Raw genomic sequence first — 19,027 nt, 5'->3', positions numbered from 1 at the left:
GAACCGCTGACATCGATAGCAACGCGTAGGGTTCGGGACATAAGGGCGAACGGAAATTATCTCATAGCCTGCTTTGATTTTTGATGGGAGTTGAACTTTGTCAAATGTCAAGAAGACAGTGCGGGTTGGAATGATGTTCGAGTCAACCCTTTTCATAACCCGATGAACAGCGGTGACGCCCTGGTCAGACAGGTAGTGCTGAATTTCTTCGTCAGACAATCCATCGAGGGAGCGTGTATAAACGACTCCACGCGAGGAATTTAAGGTACGGTGCGGTTCCACCCGGACAGGGAAGGTGTGGAGCAGAGAAGTACGCAGCAATTTTTGAGCCTGGAGGGCACTGTGTGTTTCCAACAACAGGGTGCCATTCCGTAGTCTGGAACAAGACTTTACAGGACCCGCAATTGCGTCGACACCTTTCTGAATAATGAAAGGGTTGACCGTGGAAAAGTCGTGACCTTCGTCAGACCGAGAAACAACAAGGAACTGTGGCAACGATGGAAGAACCGTCTGTGGCTGAGACTCAGTGAACTTACGTTTGTGAGCAGACATAGTGGAAGGTGAGGAAACCATTGCGGAAGAATCCCCCATGATTACCGGCGTCTCCGATGGCGCGCTCCTCCCTTGTGGGGGCCCTCACCGAGGGCACACCCGCCTTAGGTGATTGTTCACACCTCAGGTCACACCTCCCGACAAACGGACGGAGGGACCAATCGGCACTTTCGGAAGGTATCAGCTCGGGTAATCACCCCTCCCTGGGCCTGGCCGTTACCAGGGGGTACGTACGTGTCCTACCTGTCTACCCGGGGCGGGGAATTACGCGTTACCCCGTCACCGGCTACGCATGGAAGTGCGTGGGTCGGCCTTCAGACACGCACAGGGAGGAAGAAAGACAAAGGGAAAGGAAAGGAGAGGGGGTCTCAAACGCCGCAGCGGAGAAAAGGGTAAAGAGAAGAGGTAAGGAAAGGAGAAGGACAAAGGAAGGAAGAAGACATACAAGCAAGGAAAAAGAAGAATGCGGTACATTTACAAGCGTCCGTCTCCGGACGTAGGCGCAAACCATACTCCCAGAGGGGGAGAAAGTGAAGGAAACAGCCGGAGGTGAGGGGGGGGGGTGAAGACAGGGGATGGGGAAGGATGCGGAAAGGGAAGGTATGCAGCCCGGAAGGGAAGGAAGGCCACATTAGCTCGGGGCCCCGTGCTCGCTACGCACGTATCCACAAAAGAGTTGTGGATCCCCTGGGGGGGTACAGGTGCGTGAATGATGTTGATATGAATTCCAAGGGATTCAGACTTAGTTATTTAGAGCTTCTCTGCCAGACTATAAAGTTTTCATGTTGTGTTAACTGCAAAAATTGCATGATTGTTGTTGAAGAAAGAATATAGGGAATAGCTTGTGATTTTAATTTGTAGTTCGTGTGGCTATGAATTTTCATTTTCCTCCTCCAAAAAGCTGACACTGATACCTATGAAAGCAATTAGATTAGCATATTCTCTGAGATGCCTAGACGGGGCAGTGAAGGAGGTAATTTATTGTGTGGTTTTCTGAACACGCCTCCACCTTGTGCAAGGTCTCAAAAAATAAATAAAGAAATCTCTGATGCTGTATGCGATACTGTCATAGTTTCTATGAAGAAAGCAGTGGAGGAATTGGTGGAAATAAAATAAAAAAATAAAAGGTCCTGGTGTAGATATTCATGACCGTGAATCTCCTACAAATGTTACTGACCTCTGTGTGTCTGTAGATGAGACGTGGATGAAAAGGGGGTCACACATCTCTGTACGGAGTTGCACCTATTATTGGTATTGACTCAGGTATAGTTTTAGATATAGAAAGTATGTCTAAATACTGCCACCAGCGTGCAACAAGGAAAATGTACAACAATAAAGACAGTGAGAAACTGTGGCAATAAAAGCATGCAGTAGCATGCTCTAAAAATTATAGTGGCTCAAATGGGGGCATGGAGGCTGCTGCTGTTGTTGTGAGGATGTTCTCCAGACCTGAGGACCAGTAAGGTGTTAGATATATTAAATGCCTTTTAGTAAAGTTGGAATGTGTTGAGCACATCCAAAAGAAGCTTGGTGGTAGGCTTCGTCACTTCCTGAAGGAGAAGAAAAGTGAAGTACTTGAGGATGGGAAAGCACTAGAAGGAAAAGGCAGGCTTACTCTGAAAGAAATGAAATTAATTCTCTTCAGTTATTTTATGGGAGAGCTATCAGGAAAACCACGCATAATTTAGAGGCAATGAGGCGTGCTGTGTGGGCATTCTCCCCCCTCCCCTCTCCCCCCCCCTCACAAACTATCCAGTTAACCAAATACCAATGCACAGTCTGTGTTCTCAAGACGATTGTGGTAAGTTCAACAACAGAAATGAGACCTTCATATAAACGCTCATTACGAGAACCTGTTATGAATTCAGTTAAGCCCACATTCAGGTTTCTTGCAAATCCTGATTTTTTGGGGGAAGTGTCTTCACGGAAAGACACAAAATTCAAATGAAAGCCTCAATAATTTAATTTGCATTAGATGCTCAAAAAGGACATTCTGTGGACATGAAGTACTCAAAATGGTGTCTATGATGCAGTTTTAGGTCATAATAACGGAGATAATGGCAGAAGTGAAGTGCCGATGTTGGTACAGATCTTTGTGTGTTTACAAGAAAAGCATTTTACACCATCGAAGGAGCAAGGTCAAGTAAGCTAACAGGTCAGTGTCTTACCTGCAAATATGGGCTAGGCAGATTCTAAGTGGAGAGAAGAGAAGCCTGGAGCATGAGGAGTATAAGTAAGGAGGATTTTAAACTTGAGGTAAGTTTATTACATGTAGAAGTATGAGAAGAAAATCTTTGAACCTCATTTCCTCTCTTTTCCTTTTTTTTTCGTCATTAGAAGCCTTGCCTCAAGAAGTATATGCGCTAATGCTATGAAATCTTCAGGAACTGTTCGTAACGTACTGCTATCTCCTGGGACTAAAAAATAAGAGATCCTGCAATTAGATTCTGATTTTTAGATGATTGGAGAAAAAGTTAATTTTGGATGTCTAAAATTAAAAACTCTGTTAACCATACAATTCGTATCATAAATTAATAACTGTAGTTCAGTGGTCTTGTCACTGTTTAGAGTTTGAGTTACGGATTTTTATAAAAAAGAAAATGAAAAATTAAATATTCAAGTTTCTGGCAAAATATGAATCCTGCATATTTTATTATATTTTTCCGTTAAAATACAGCTCTTTTGCCTTACACTTTACATCCCCCCCTTAATATAGTCTGCATAATTTGCGCTCCTTTCTAAGTACAAGCTAAGTTATCACGCATACCGATGTTTATGCCGTCGTATCTCCTGAAATGTGGGTCAAAAGATTATAGAATTTTGCAGATACATTCAGTGGTATACGTGGATACTGTCTGCATACTGTGTAGCGAATAGTTAGAAGTAAAGCAGAAATAAATTATAACGTCATGCCAGATGCTGCCGTTTTACTGAATTTAGTAAGCGAATTTTTTGTTTCGGTTATTATTTCGTGGGGATTTCAAGCAGAGAAAGTTTCGTAAAGGTTTGAAATTGTGTATAAAGTTTGTTGCAAGTCGCTACGAGCTTTCATTCTCAAATACTGGATGAATAAAATCTGGGTATTTGTGCACCGTCAGTTACGCCGCCTCAAACAGTTTCTAACCGTAATACTTTTCTTATGATGTTAAAGATTTTAAAATAGGGTTATACCACTTAATTGTGACAGCATTTTCAATTTTTAAATTCAGACAACAATTACACGAAAAATTAAAAATCGAACTTTTGTTGCCTCTGGAAGGCATTAGATAGTCATCCTGCAACAGGTAGTTGGTATCGGGACAGTTCTTTAGTTCTATACAGGGAAACTGGAAAAAACGTTTACGTACTGACATGGCACATAGGAACCGGAGATAGCAAAGGCCATCCGGGGCTACTAAATGGAGTTACAGTTATTTAGTCCCATGCTGCAAATGGACGCTCACTACTGGAAATGTTCAAAGTTTGTTCCAGATGCATCGAGACACGCCTGACATCGACGCTGTCTCGAAGACAGCCTGCTGCAGCAACAATCCTGCCCACTAGGTCCTCCGGCGATGCAACAGGTGTTCCATACATAAGGCCCTTCAAATACCTCCACAGGAAAAAAAATTCTTGGGGGCAGATCGCGTGATCGTGGCGACTGGCCCACTGCGACCAATCCAGAGGCCGGGAGAGGTTGGCTGCGGAGGTGGCCTCACTTGTCTGCTGAAATGCGCGGGGATTCCGTCGTGCTGAACTCTAATGCGGCGACGAATAGGCATGAGAACATCATTCAGCCTGTCCAGCAGAACCTCTCGCAGCAATAAGAGATATGTGCGACTGTCTAGTCAATCCGGGAGAACGTACAGTCCAATTAAAAAGTATCTGACGACGCCCGCCCTTAAGGCACTTTAGCCCCCTCTCGTGGCGTTTGTGACCCCCGGTTCCTATCCGATTACTGATCCTAGTTGTGTGTCCTGTGTGTCATGTCAGTTTGTAAACGTTTTTGTTAATCACCCTGTACATCCCGGTTCCGATCAACGTTCTGATCAAGGTTTCCGGGAAGTTTCCCTTGGTTGTCACATGTTTAAGTGCTTCAACTGGAAATCTCCTCCCACATTTTCTGAACTGGGACACGTTCTGCTCTACTCCCACGCCGGCTCTTCAAAGGGCCCTATGTGGTTGAGAATGGGAAGTACATAAAAAATAAAAATAAGAAAGCTCCAATGCAAACGCCAACAACTATTAGGCAGAAACTTTTCTTTCTTGACACATGTGCGTTTTGCAACAGTTTCCAATATATTAATTTGTGTAGATGACGAGAGAGCTCATTAAAACGACAATGAATAAACAACAGCTGGATGGAGTTTATGCTGTCTCTCCGCCAGACGCGGTACATAGCCTTATCTGCGCCATAAACCAGGCAGTAACAGGGTGGCGCCTCATACACGGTATAGGCAGTCACCTCACCAGTTTGTGCTTCCGCTCTAGGACTTTCAAATAGGCCATGCTTCGGCCAATAGTTACGTCTGCCTCGACAGTGCGCTGAAACCCGAAACTACTTGATGCATCCACCAAATAGTTTACTTGAGGACATTCATACGTCGAGTATAAGATTCAAGCAACTGCACGCTAACACTCGGCCAACACACTATAGCAGTCAAATACGCAATATCACCAGATGCCTACAAGTTATCTGTAGTGGCGACCAGTCTAGTCGTCATACAGTTATGCAGATTATCTAACATTCCTTGCGTGATGGAAAACGCATTTACTATTTGAGAGTTCGACCCCAAGCGCCCCCGACCCCAAGCGCCCCCGAACTTTAGTCGGAAATAATCTACTGTGTTTGGGTTAGATCAGGTTCGTCAGTGCCAAGCTTCTCACAAAGCTAAAGTTTTGTATCTATTTTGTGATATATATCCTTATATTAAATTATTGTTATTTTATTCCGTGTATTGCAGCCGTTTATTCTATTGTAGGATTATTGCTCTGCCACACCACCTACTTACATGTATCTGTGGCAGGGGATTCACTTCCTGCAACCTTTGTGATGGTCATCTACCTTACGTGTACGAAACTGTTTAAAACATTCTTCAAAGAACAGTGCAAAACAGAACTACTACACACACAACGGGTGTGATGCAGTCCACTAGAGTCATTTGTAATTTGAAGATACCAACCTGTTAGTAGTAGGACGCTAGTTGTTGCGAACAACTTTATCGTTTCCTGTCGCGCCACCTATTCGCTGACTGTAGCATTAATTTACATACAGGCACGGTGTTCATAAGGTTCAGGCACGGATAGCCACGTTACAACTTGTCTACAGACATGATATCCTTGATATTTCACGTCCTTTTTCCTCTGAAGTAGGTGATTTCATCCTGTAAGACAACGTTCGACCACGAAGCATACATATCGTCAACGAGTATCTTCCACAGTAATCTACTCGGCGTATGTAGATGTCATCTCCATTTTCTGATTTGAATCGTATAGAAGCAGCTTGAAGGGTTCACGAGCGTAGTGTCAGATGGTTACAGTCTTCGCTGAAAAATATTTCTACGTGCCTCTTCAAGTACGACTGTGCCTCTTAAGCAGTTATAACGTCGGGAAAGCCTCAAACAGAACACACAAAATTTAGCGTATGTTTTGTTGCTTGTAGAATTTTGCCAGGGGCGTAGTCTAGTTGAGAGGAGCTTCACAAGAATAACATCATCCGATTCTTATGGACTACAAAGACACTATCATTAACACCATCGTGGATTATTGTTTGTGCTGTATTGCTGTGTGGCGTAAGCAAACTATACCAACTACCACATCCATTTTATTTGCTTCATGAAAGTCACATCTGAATAAATCGTATGTCCGGAACTATGCTCCTATGCTTATTTATACCGTGTTATGTAGCTTACAATTCGGCTATTTTCAGCACCTTAATTTTTCACTGATTTGTAAAAATCTGAGGGTGGAGGACCTCAAAAGCTGTAACAACGTTTACATTGTGTCAGATTAAGCATCATGTTCGCTCACCTCACCTCTCCCATTCCATAGCGCCACACACTTAAAACAGCACATGTACCCACGTCGCGAGAGAAGAAGAAGTTGATGGGCAATTTTACCCTCACAGCTCGCCGTTCGTGTGGGTCGTTCACAAATTGGCGGGATAAGTACGCTGCTGGTGTCACGTTCTCGCAGATAACCTGCCACGGAGACGTGATGACACCTGTCGTGACAGTGAGTGGTGAAAAAAAGAGAGAGATTAGGATTTTAACATCCAACAGAGATGGAACAAAAGCTCCGACAGGGGAAGGATTTCGTCTGTGTCTTTCTCAGTGACACCATCGGAGCATTTGCGGTTTAGTGAAACAACTACAAATCCAAATGTACATAGTAGCGCGGGGAACTGAACGCCGTCCTCCCAACTGAGCGGCCAGTATCCTACCACTACGCTATATTGCTAAGTGAGCCTACCAGACAACGCTGTCATTCTCCAAAACTCACTTTAATTAACCATAAGAGAAAGAAAGGAATCGTAACTCTTTGTAAGTCTTAGTTTGTTATACTATAGTGCAATTTGCAATATCCGACTTTTCGCAGATTGCCTATGAGGAAATTCTATCCCATGATGATTTTACAAATATCCAATCGGACATGGAACTTCCTGGCAGATCAGAACTGTGTGCCGGACCGAGACTCGAACTCGGGACCTTTGCCTTCCGCCGGCAAGTGCTCTACCATCTGAACTACCCAAGCACGACTCACGCCCCGTCCTCACAGCTTTACTTCCGTCAGTACCTCGTCTCCTACCTTCCAACTTTACAGATTGCAGAGTGAAAATCTCATTCTGGAAACATCCCACTGGCTGTGGCTAAGCCTGTAAAGTTTGGAAGGTACGAGACGAGGTACTGGCGTAAGTAAAGCTGTGAGGACGGGGCGTGAGTCGTGCTTGGATAGCTCAGATGGTAGAGCACTTGCCCGCGAAAGGCATAGGTCCCGAGTTCGAGTCTCGGTCCGGCACACAGTTTTGATCTGCCAGGAAGTTTCATATAAGCGCACACTCCGCTGCCCGAGTGAAAATCTCATTCTGGATCCAATCAGACCTCGAAAAAATATGTCTAGTGTAAGGACTGACATTTAAGGCTTAATGTAGAGAAATGCAAGATACACACTTAACGAAACACAATAGCGTGGTATCTTTGACTACAAGACTGAAAAGTACAGTTGAAATCAGTTGTGTCTTACAACTCATTGGGAGCCACGAAGCGTGGAGATTAAGTGGAACGCCTTCATAGGCTCAACTGCTGGTAAATCAACTGGCACTTATTTCTTGGTACGATACTGGAAAACAGCAGTCATTCTACAAAAAGAGACTGCATCCAAAAACTTTTCCATTGAAGGTTTGTAAGCTCTCATTTTGCCGAGGATGATGTACCATTATCTTGTAGGTATGCTGCGGAATGTTGTCTTAAAAAGTGAAAAACTTGCAGCATACCGAAGAGAACATTATACTTTCAGAGTCTTGTTTGTGTGGTTAAAGAACTTTTTGAGAAATCTTAACTGGCAAATACCTAAAAGAAGATGTCGTACATATCGCGCGAGCTTTGTACTAAACTGCAAGAACTGTGTGTCATGGAACAACAAATCATCTTCGGCCTACGTATTGATTGCGTATTTTGTCTGAAAGATCTGTACACAAACAACAACTCGCACAGAGGCGCACAAGCAGTTTTCCTTCCGATGCTCCACCCGGGAATGCAACGTCCGAAATCAGAACAGGTGTCAGACAAAGGGATAGTTATCACAGTCACTAAGTTTAGTTCGGGGAAAAGTAATTAAACTAACGGTACAAACACCTACAGAAGTCTCCAAAAGAAAATTCACCTTCATTATGTAGCATTTATTGATTACATTTCAATATTCTCCATTAACAAATCAAAAGCAAGCTAATCTGTGCAGAAACTATGAAACAGCACAAAAACTGGGCTTTAGAATCCCTTTTGGCAGACGCACAGTATGGGGAGTGACCAGATCTAATTTCAACTATCAATTTTACCATACCATGATTACCATATTCAGGAAAAATCTCTGAAGCGAACAAATTCAAGCACGTGGGAGAAACTATTAAGATAATACAGTGTCGCCTGGAACATAAATAAAAAAGAATCTATAGCAAAACTCATCATCAAAAAAGGGAAATTACGACTTTGAAACATGTGTTTAAAAAATGCTCTTTACAAAAGAGACTATGATAATTGGAGGCAGGTCTCATTAAGAAGTATTGAAAGACAAAAATTCACTGAAAAACTGTAACCAAAACTCGAATTTGAAAGAGAAAGGAATCACAGAAGATCTACAGATTACAGCTAAAATCAGATACCATCAGGAAACGGTGATTATAGTTTTACGGTCAGCTTTTCAGAACGGACAATAGGTCCATAATGAAAATTCTAACATTAGCCTTATCTATCGAAAACCATAGCCAGTGGCTAAATCACTCAAGACGAAAAGAAATTCGAAACCCTAATTCATGAACACAAATTTTCTGTGAAGTCTACCCGACAAAATGGTTCAAATGGCTCTGAGCACTATGGGACTTAACATCTGTGGTCATCACTCCCCTAGAACTTAGAACTACTTAAACCTAACTAACCTAAGGACATCACTCACATCCATGCCCGAGGCAGGATTCGAACCTGCGACCGTAGCAGTCACGCGGTTACGGACAGAAGCGCCTAGAACCGCTTGGGCCACCGCGGCCGACTCTACCCGACAAAATTCAGGATGGGCAGAAGAACGTAGAAACAAACAGTGAAGAAATGTTGGGAGGAAAAGAAGAGAAGTTTTAAGTTCGAGTGTGCTCCTTACGTGGGCACAACGAATTAAAAAACTGAAGTATCACCTGTTACACACTTTATAGCGATTCGCATAGTACAGATACAGACGTAATAGGCGAGCGCACCATCCCGCCTCTGTTTTAGTTACACTTTTACAACATAGGCGGCACACCCAATCTACGAATTGAGACGCCGACACGTTTTCGATGTGGACAGCCAGTGGCCGACCGGGCAGCGCCATTGCCGTCTTTTTGCGGCGCTGCAGACGCCGGAGGAGGCTGTGCCTGCCCTTGGCGGGGTCGTCGACCGCGCGCTGCGCTGCACCGATCGGCGCCGCCGCCCACACGGGCCGCCCCGATTTATTAAGCGCACATCGCGCTCCGCTTGCCACGCATAATTGTGTATACATAGTGTCTCATTAAGCCGACTAACGCTGGAAATGCAAAGCAGAGATAGTAGGAGCGTTTCTCGTTGCAGACGGGGGAAAAAGTCCGAGTAAAGACGACGCCCATTTAATAACGACGTCGTTAGTATTTGGGAGGTTGGTCAGGAGGACAAGGCCGATCGGCACACTGAACGAACCATCACTATTCGGCTATAAGTGATTCAGGGAAATGACGAAAACCTAGTCAGGATGCGTGGGCGCTGATGAGAACACCCGACATCCAATTACCAACATACTGTCTTCAGGGTCCTCCCGCAGCCGGCTATACACAAGCGACTTATTGGTAGGGTTTCGAACTTCTACAACGCCCATAAAAAGGACACCAATGGTAATTCTAAACGTTTACCCCTAGAACTTGCATTATGAAGGGAAGAACATGCACAATATAGTAGCTAGGAAAATTACACTAAATTAACGTAAATAGCAAAATAACTTTGATTATTACTCTTTTCACGAGAACTATGTTACCTCAATGCATTTTTGTGCAGATATGTGGATGAATGTTGTTTCAAATCGCTTTCTCTCGTGCGCAATTATACCTCTTTTACAGCTTAGGCATGTCGTCTTGAACGAAGTATTATTTACATGCACTGGGTATTTCTTTTCCCGTCCTTCTTAAACATGGCCGTTTATATTGCTTAGGGGATGAATCCGACGTCATTACTTCGATGTTAAGTGTATTCGTAAACAAACAAGTAATTTCCAGTGTCAACCGCGTAAGTCTACTGACTACAGGTAATTGCCGGAATTGCAGTAAGTATTGACTCATTTAAATAAAGCATCGTTCTCTGTTGTTCAATGGGCTCTGAGCGCTATGGGACTAAACTTCTGAGGTCATCAGTCCCCTAGAACTTAGAACTGCTTAAACCTAACTAACCTAAGGACATCACACACATCCATGCCCGAGGCAGGATTCGAACCTGCGACCGTATCAGTCGCGCGGTTCCAGACTATAGCGCCTAGAACCGCTCGGCCACTGCGGCTGGTGTTCTCTGTTGTCTAAAGTTTTCAAACTGCAGAGCATTGTTTAGATATACATAGACTTTAGTTACTTTCACTATTGACTTAGACAAATGAAAACAAATGCACTGTCTAATAATAAATGATGTGACATACTAGACAGTGATACCGATATACGTATTTTAAGACATTCACACAAAAATATCAATCAGCAACATATAGGCCCAACGTTGATACAATTTCGGCAAATGAGTTACACGAATAACACAAATTAGCGAAAAATAAATGCGGCATTTTAGTATTTCGTGCAAGGCTCATAGGGGATAGTTTTGAACTCTAAAATACAGGAAATTCCTTACAACACTGGACGGTTGGTAGCCCTGCTTTCTGCTCAAAATCGACTGCTCGTAGTGGGTGCGCGGCACTCGCCGTCGTGTAAATCAGCCACCAAACACGTCGCGAGTGGATCAGGTACGTCCGTATTACTTGTGAAACGGACTGTTTAAGACTGGCCTAAAGGACAACATTCTCTTAATCTCTATTTCATTGCTTGCTTTATTTGTTACACACTGCGAAGACTGCACTAGGCTTTGATATGTTTACCACTATTGTTGTCCCACAGGAGACCAAACATTTGAACGTAAAGATATATTTGGATTTTATGTTATTTCGGCACAGAAAAAGTGTGAGCATAAGTAAGAACGTGAATAGACGAAAATATTTAATGACAACTGTTTGCACAATGAGAAAATAAGAACTAAGAATGAATTTCAGTATTATTTGGCAGTTATAAATACGCTATGGGATCAAAAGTATCCGGACACCTGGCTGAAAATGACAAGACTTCCTGACAGATGCTGGAACCAGTTCTCTGACGGGATGACGTGGGTGAAAAAAATTTATTCTCACGACCGGACGACAGCTTCCTGTATCATTCGCCACTCAGACATGACGGCGGATTGGGCTCATCAAGGGCACTATTTTATCCCACGTAAACATCCGCCACTTGAGACTAACAATGCCTGAATGCTGCCCTTTTGGCAAGTTGTACGAACAAGGGTTCACGTGTTTTTCGAAGAAACCGTATCCTGGTATTACTGCTTTAAACCAGGTACCGCGGCCGATCGAACACCTTTTTCCACGCTCTAGAGGCGATGTTTGCGTGTCCACGCTGATCTCTATCTCTGTGGTCTGTTACAATGGGGGACTAGAGATTAAAAAAAAAAGGGAAGGAGGGAAGAGGACGGGGGTGGTTTCTGTACACTGTCAAAGAAGGTGGCTCTTTATTGGAAGGTTGATGATGGTTGCCCTGTGGAGTCACATATCGAGAGCCAATCGTCCACAAGCCTCCAACTGTCAACAGTTGGACATCTCTGCTAACAGTGATCGTGGGAAACCAAATGGGTACCAATACTGTAACAACCGCCCCAGTGCCATTTTCAGCCATAAAATTGGGTTTAGTGATGCGGTCTCCGCAGTGCCATATTCCTTTCTCTAAACAGTAATGCTGTCGCAAGACATAGGTACGCGTAGCTCTTTATCCCTTGCGTCCTCGCCAAGAAATTTAGTTTGTACATTATGTTAGCGAGTAGCGGAACCGTCAACTCTCTTCAGCTTTCACTCTTGTGTGCACGTGGCGTGCACCAAACGACTTGCGTGGAGCTACAGCTTACGGCTCTTCCTTCCCCAGAATCTTACAATCTTGACATCACCACTCAAGATTCTTCTGAAATAAGAAGGGACGAGAGAATGCTATCTGATGGACACGTTCAATAGTATTCTTCTTCGTGTAAAGCTTGAAGGATTGAAATAAAAACTTCAGAAATCGAGATACGGATGTCCTTTATCTGACTGTCAATGAGCTTTCCACGAACATTAGTGAAACCGACATAAGGGCGACAGTAAATAGATTTGAAACTCACATGAGTCATTTGTCAAAGCGTGACGGGGGCGCAGAAAGGCGACGAAAATCTTAAAGGCTCGACTTCATTATTGCTGAAGCTGTGTCAGCTCGTGCAGAACATTCTGCAGACCACAGCTCAGCAAATACTGTTGATTATAGGGTGACAAAGAAGCAACCCAGAAGAACTATGGCGACTCAGATTTGTCCCGCCGTAATGGACTCCGTGGATTCCCTTCGTGGCAACAGGTAGAGATGAACATTTTAAGGGGGCGTGCAATGTTAACACCTCCGGAAATACTCTGAGACACCAATTTTAAAGCAGTATCAAGAGTGTCCCCATATACAATACAGTCTATCTTTGATTAATCTTAATTTGAATGGAGGTGATATGCCTGGGGCTCTATACACACAAAATGTTATTCACTGTTTAGCGATTGTATAAAGTGGATGAACACAATAGGCTTTAGGTTAATGAGTTATACTTCAACTTCGGTGAACTCTGACCTCTGCTGAAAGCAGAGGAACTACAGCGTCAGAAAACGCCGACATGCTACACTGCTTTCCGAATAAAAGATACTACACACTGGCGTATGCAACTTCAGGCTCCCAATACGGGAAATAATTATCTCGTTCGTTGCATGAGGTATCTTCATTCCTCCTTTTCTTTTAATCGTATCTTGCATTAAACTTGCAAGCGCGTAACACCCATCCTATAAGACCATGCCTCAAAGCATAAAGATGTTTACGCCCACATTCAGGTTGACGTGGATAGCTATGTGTCAACAGCAGTAATGGAAGTAGCTACATTAAACCATCGATGTACGGGAACCATTATTAATACAGGTAGGTGACAAAAATCGTGGGATACCTCGTTTTTCCCGGTGTAGTGCAGCAACTCTACGTGGCATGGGTTCAACACGTCTTTGGAAGTCCACTATGGAAATACTGAGCCATGCTGCGTGTACAGCCGTCCATACCTGAAAAAGTGTTGCCGGTGCAAGATTTTGTGCACGAACTCACCTCTTGATTATGTCTCATACATGTTCCATGGGATTCGTGTCGGGCGACGTGGGAGGCCAAATCACTCGTTCGAATTGTTGAGAACGTTCTTCAAACCAGTTGTGAACAATTACTGGCATGGTGACCTGACGCACTGGCAACCATAATAATTCCATCGTTGTTTGGGAAAATGAAGCCAATGAATCGCTGCAAATAGTCCATAAGTAGCCGCACGTAACCATTTCCAGTCAATGAGCGGTTCTGCTGGACCAGAGGATCCCGTCATTTTCGTGTAAACACAGCCCACACTATTATGGAGCCACCACCAGCTTGCGCAGTGCCTTCTTGACAACTTGGGTCCACGGCCTCGTGGGTCCAGCGCCACACACTAACGCCATCAGTTCTTACCGACTGAAATCTAGACTCTTCTGAGCAGACCACGGTTTTCCATTCTTCTAGGGTCCAAAAGATATATTCATGAGCTCATGAGAGGCGCTGCAATCGATGTCGCGCTTTTAGTAATGGCACTCGCATCGGTCGTCTGCTGCCATAGCCCATTAACGCCGTACTTCGCCGCCCTGTCCCAACGGATATGTTCTTCGTACGTCTCACATTGATTTCTGCGGTTATTTCAAGTAGTGTTGTTTGTCTGATAGCACTGACAGCTCTACTCAAACTCGGTCGTTATGTGAAGACCGTCAGCCACTGCGTTGCCTGTGGTGAGAAGAAATGCCTGAAATTTAGTATCGTGGATACATTATTGACACTGTGGATATTGAATTCCCTAACTATTTCCGAAATGGAATATCCCACGCATGTAGCTCCCACTGCCATTCCGCTTTCAGTGTTAATTCTCGTCTTGCGACCGTATTTACGTCGGAAATCTTTCCACGCAAATCACCTGAGTATGAAGGACAGCTCCTCCGATGCACTGCCCTTTTTGTCTTGTGTACGTGATACTATCGCCATCAGTATATGTGTATGTCGGTATCCCATGACTTGTCACTTCAGTGTAGTGGTGTGTATTAGGTCTCACTGGTCCACGTGACTGAATTTGTCGATTTCTTCAGTTCTACGTCTGAATTGGTGTTAAATTCGCTCAAGCACAACAAGAAATGGAATATGTTTCAAACTTTAGGTAGATTTTTAAGCGGAATGTTTGTTTATGGAAGCAGCATATGCTCTTGTGCTACCAAAATTTAAGAACTAACTTGTATCTGCGCTGAGATTCGTAAATGTCCCCAAACTCTCGTATCTTCGATACACTCTTGACACTGTGGATCTTTAATATTGGATTCCATAATCTGTTATTACTATTCACGACAGTGTTCATCAGTGCACAAGAATGTACTAATACAAAACGTACGACACATCAAAATAATGTAAATTTCCTGCATAGCACTGTGATTATCTAGATACAGGAAAGACAGGACTGTTCGTATGTCTACGGAACTAATTGCTGTGGCGTATTAGTGCATTTACTTTTGATCTTCAACTGTGTCTTTACACTGCGAGAAGACTCGTTAAAATCTTTCAGCTCTGTGGCAGTTTACTACAGACGTGCATGTATGCTCCAACGTAAAATGCCGTGTACTACCCTTAGTTGTAACACTTGAGAAACCAGACTTGTGCTACAAGCTGCGCAAGAGCTCTGCCGGTTTTACCAGCCGGCGTAGCTAAAAAACGACAGTAAGAAACTGCTCCTCCAGTCCACTGAGTTAATGTTGCGATCCTCTTGTCACGGAGTAAAGACACAGCTGAAGATCGGAAAACAGTAGGGCACTAACGTGTTATGACGAACAGGTTCCAAAGGAGAATGCAGTCAAGCCTCGCTTCGTACCTTTATGCGTGGCTATCTGCGCACTTTACGCGCTGATGGGTCCCTCGCTGCCATCGCCCCTGAAACAAGGAAAACGTCACAATTAACATCAACGCCGCAATTAAAAAACAAAAAACTTTTTGCCATCCATAGACTGAGGCGCAGGGTCTTCAGGAGCTCGACCGAGAGCCTCTGTGTTGAAAAAGGCTGTTGAGAATGAAGCCTATGTTTTAACGTAATGGATAGAAGTGACGTCAGTATCTTTTTAAGCAGTTTCAGTATTTGTAAGTACACTCGCATTTGCAAAGGCAGGAAATGTCACAGTCTCCTCTGTCTCGCCCGGAAGGGTAACTTCTTTACGAGACAATATTTTAGTCAATTTTGCGGACCTGCTAAAAGAAATCAGTAGTTGGTTGGTTGGGGAAGGAGATCAGACAGCGTGGTCATCGGTCTCGTCGGATTAGGGAAGGATGGGGAAGGAAGTCGGCCGTGCCCTTTCAGAGGAACCATCCCGGCATTTGCCTGGAGTGATTTAGGGAAATCACGGAAAACCTAAACCAGGATGGCCGGACGCGGGATTGAACCGTCGTCCTCCCGAATGCGAGTCCAGTGTCTAACCACTGCGCCACCTCGCTCGGTAAGAAATCAGTAGAAATGTTTTGTTTGAAAGGGTAATGTTAAAGATAATGAGATGAGACGATTGTCTGTAAACTGTGGAAGTAATATTTACTTAACCAGTTAAACAAGAAATTGCAAACTGGAATTAAAGAGCAATACTTACTGCCGAAAAGTTTGAAAAGTAAGGCATGTATCAGCTTAAAAATGTCACTAAGTTTCTGATAAACCAATATTTTGTAACCTGCTCTCCTTGACAAGCTATCTGATATACAGGCTTTCTAATCGCTACTTCGACAAGACAGAGACCTGGCTGCAAACGCCGTCCGCTGACAGTTCTTCAGAGTGTCTTGTGCACCTCTAAGAAACATGGCTGACGAACGCGTCATGATATTGCCGTTACAACGAGTAGCACTCGATATAACGCTTGCAGGTTGTAGCTTTCCCAGTTCCATCTGTATATGAATGATACAGATAACTTAACGAGTCTGGTACTAAGTTTCCAGGACAACTGTCAACGGTAATTTATTCAACTTTTTCGTACCTCAAGTCAACACTGTCATTATACGCTGATACGGTAATCAATTTCAGAATAAAATTTGTTGACTGAAATGTTTTATTCTTTCGTTGCAGTCTCTAAACAATGGACTGCCGTTCGTGGTTTCGGATTTCTCCTCCTCCTCCTCGCCTCCAAACATCACTGATATCTTTCTGTGCTCTTTCTGAAATCTTCAGTCTCTTCTTGTTTCTCCGCTATAGGTGAGATATCCCGTATGTAAGTCGATATGGGATATAAAGGTTGGGTGTGGTTACGTTGACAACTAAAAGGATCCGAGGTTCGAGCTTCAGGCCGTCCTAGGCTCACTTATCGGTTCTTTCAACTCAATGATATCTATTTGTGAAAAATGCTAATCTATACCGTCGTTCGCACTCCACGCTAAACAGCAAGTTCCCACGTACGTAACTGGCTCGGTTCAATGGTCAGAGGAAACCGAGGGCATACTACTTCCAATAGAGTTAGCCCAGTAAAGATCTGCGGCGTATAAACCAGCCTTCACCTTGAAGAGTTTTACTTTCATAAAGGCTGGGGCGTATATATTTCCCGACTATCTTTCTTTCCATCTTGAATGACATCATACTCCAGTTGTCACGGTGTTTATCATATTCCACATGGCTTCTGCTTTCTTTCTTTCTTTCTTTCTTTCTTTCTGCGGGCTGTCTCCCAGACCACTTTGGTCATCCTATCTGTTCGTAGTAAGAGACAGAAGTCATTAAGTAAAAGAACGATTTCTGGCGTTCGCCAAAGTAATGTAGGTCCTCTGCTGTTCCTTACCTATATAAACGATTTAGGAGACAATCTCAGTCGTCATCTTAGGTTGTTTGCAGATGATGGTGTGGTTTATCGTCGAGTAACGTCATGAGAAGATCGAAACAAACTGCAAAATGACTTACAAAAGATATCTTTATGGTGCGAAAATTGGCATTGACCCTAAATAACGGAAAGTTGAGGTCATCGACATGTGTGCTAAAAGGAATCCGTGTAACTTCGGTTAAATGATAAAATCAGTCAAATCTAAATATCTAGGATTTACAATTACAAACAAGTTAAATTGGAAAGTACTCTTAGAAAAAGTTGTGGCGAAGGCGAACCAAAGACTGCACTTTATTGATAGAACATGCAACTGATCTACTAAAGAGACTGCCTACACTACAATTGCTCGTCCTGTCTTTGAGGATTGCTGCGCGGTGTGGGACGCTTACCACATAAAAGTATTAACGGAGTACATCGATAAAGTTCAAAGGATGGTAGCACGTTTTGTATTATAGAGAAATAGGGGAGAGCGACTCACTGAAATGATACAGGATTTGGGTTTGTTTGTTTGTTTGTTTAAAACAGAGGGGAGGGGGGAGGAAGGACCAAACTGCAGGGTCATCGGTCCCTCGTTCCGATTAAAATAATTGCACAAAGCTGCTGCCTTAAGCAATCGCAAACATTTTCCGTGAAGGGATTAACCGCCTTGTCTCTCAGTGGGATGAATGTATTGACAGTTGTGGCGATTACTTTTAAAATAATAAACAGGTTACATTTCTTCTCTCTGTCTGGTTTTCATTTGACTGTTCCTTACAGGTAAATACCTGTGCTGGAGTAACCTATTACTGAAACAAGCACGTCCTATCAAATACAAAAAAACCTATCGCAGGAAGAACGGTGGCTAATATACACACTGGCACTCAAACTCCTTGACGAGTTACATTCTGAGAAGCGCCGCCTCAATCTAAGATAGAGGCTTCATGCGTCGGTCTGACTGGTAGTGAGACTGCAAACCGCGACGCAGCTTGGCGACTAGGTTCACATACAGGTGAACCCTGCTCCATTCGTCTTGTCGGAAGCAGCCCCAAATTAAGCATGGAATTTCTTGCTTGCCACCACTACAAAAGTGAATCCTTCCTCGAGTCCCTTGTTATCCTATCTATCCATAAGAAAAAGGTACCGCGGGAATCGTGCTGTGAGAAGTTTTCTTCTTTCACGCATTGCGCCGTGTCATTTTTAAATCAGTATATAATACGAAAGAGAGCTGTCGTCTCCAGCTTCGCGCTTTAATGAAACAATAAACAGATGAAAACCTTTCGAAGTGCAATGGCGGACACACAGAAAAAAAAAATCGGCTAGGTAAGACGTGGAATACTTTGTACACATTAAGGTGAGCGGCAATAAAAACATGGCAGTGAAACAGCAACATCATTGAAGGCAAATAACGGTTAGTTTAACATTTCATTAAAGACTTGTCAGTCATCTGCATTAAATGTTGCCGTTACTTTTATAGTCTAATATAGCGTGTACAGGAAAATCGGTAACAGACAGTACTCAAGACTAAATCTGTCAGTCCGCAGCGAGGTGCACGCTGTAGTAAAACGAGGTT

The 19,027-nt window shown here is 43.5% G+C and overlaps 1 protein-coding gene across 2 annotated transcripts in view; it reads right to left on the bottom strand.

Annotated features, from left to right (window-relative positions):
- Nucleotides 1-19,027, bottom strand: part of LOC126470198 (uncharacterized) — a 269,851-nt gene that overhangs the window by 68,070 nt on the left and 182,754 nt on the right. For both annotated transcript variants that reach the window (XM_050097869.1, XM_050097870.1), the window contains exon 2: nt 15,513-15,571. The gene's annotated coding sequence lies outside the window, so the exon portion shown is untranslated. The remainder of the gene's footprint in view (nt 1-15,512; nt 15,572-19,027) is intronic.

This window comes from Schistocerca serialis, chromosome 3, assembly GCF_023864345.2.
Source record: "Schistocerca serialis cubense isolate TAMUIC-IGC-003099 chromosome 3, iqSchSeri2.2, whole genome shotgun sequence".
Taxonomy (NCBI): Eukaryota; Metazoa; Arthropoda; class Insecta; order Orthoptera; family Acrididae; genus Schistocerca; species Schistocerca serialis.
The sequence above is the reverse complement of the archived record's forward strand: the minus strand, read 5'-3'. Positions and strand labels throughout refer to the sequence as shown.